Source organism: Suricata suricatta, chromosome 3 (genome assembly GCF_006229205.1).
Source record: "Suricata suricatta isolate VVHF042 chromosome 3, meerkat_22Aug2017_6uvM2_HiC, whole genome shotgun sequence".
Classification (NCBI taxonomy): Eukaryota; Metazoa; Chordata; class Mammalia; order Carnivora; family Herpestidae; genus Suricata; species Suricata suricatta.
Window position 1 is genome coordinate 51,966,412 of NC_043702.1, and position 1,075 is coordinate 51,967,486.

Here is a 1,075-nt window from a genome sequence, read left to right on the forward strand (position 1 = left end):
GCCCCGCCACCGCAGACAAAGCGCCCGAGGTGGGAGCCCCGCGGGCGGCCTCTGCCTCCGCGCCGCCTGCCGGGTGCGGCCTCGGCCCGCACCGCCCGGGCCGCTCTTGTCTCCCTGCCCTCTCCGAGCGCCCTTGTTCGTTTCTAGGTGAAAGGGACACGCATCGTGCAACAGGTCTGGGCGTTAATCCTCATTTTCCGGCGGGTCTCGTCTTCCTGGAGTGCGGGCACCGCACGTCGCGGCGCCCGGCTCCGGCGGCCGGCTTCTTTGTGTGGCGGGTGACCAGCCTTGCCCGGTGGGTGGGGGACGCCCGCCCGAGGCCCCCGGGCTGTGGCGAGGCTCCTGGGTGCCTGTGTTGCGGCGTGGGGCTTGGCTTTCCCCGGGCCTGCAGGATGTGAACATTTCTCCAACCTTTGGAAGAGTCACAAAGAAGGAAGAGAGGGTCGGCAGGGATCTCTGGTTATGTATTTATTTTTTATATGCTAGGTGGAGTGATAGTAGAAAGGAGCCGCAGCCTGGCCGGCTCGTGAAGTTGCGGGTGGGATTTCGCCCTGGGATGCACGGTTTGGACTTGCTGCTCTGACAGCAAGTGGTTTTCTTGGTGCTTTGACATCTTTCTTTCCCACACAGACATTACCCCAGAAGTTGGAAGTGCTCTTTGAGGGAGTAACTCTACAGCAGCTGTTTGACAGGTCACCTCTTGCTGCACATTTTGTCCGTGCCAAATATACCCACAACACATCCTGGCATAGGTTGGCAAACTCTCAAATTAAAATTGCTACTCAGAATCCGCCCCTTTTGGAAAATCTGAATCCACATGGTTTTCTTTGGCTTAATTTTGGCTTATTTTCTTATGTGCAAAGAACTTTTTTCTACCCCCCCCCCCAGGAGGAATACATAATAAAGAACAATTTATCTTTGTTCACATATCTTGGTCATGCCATTACCTAGCTGGTTTTGTTGGTATGCTATTTTAGTATAACAATACTAAATGGAAGGAAAATATCTTACTTTTGCTTTGAGCAATAAAATGCCTCTTTGTTCTAGAACCAGGAAGCTTTCATACATAATACTT

At 53.3% G+C, this 1,075-nt stretch overlaps 1 protein-coding gene across 1 annotated transcript in view; it reads left to right on the forward strand.

Annotated features, from left to right (window-relative positions):
* Positions 1-157: 157 nt before the first annotated feature.
* Positions 158-1,075, forward strand: part of SESTD1 (SEC14 and spectrin domain containing 1) — a 128,949-nt gene continuing 128,031 nt past the window's right edge. The window contains exons 1-2 of the mRNA XM_029934313.1: positions 158-174; positions 631-752. The gene's annotated coding sequence lies outside the window, so the exon portion shown is untranslated. The remainder of the gene's footprint in view (positions 175-630; positions 753-1,075) is intronic.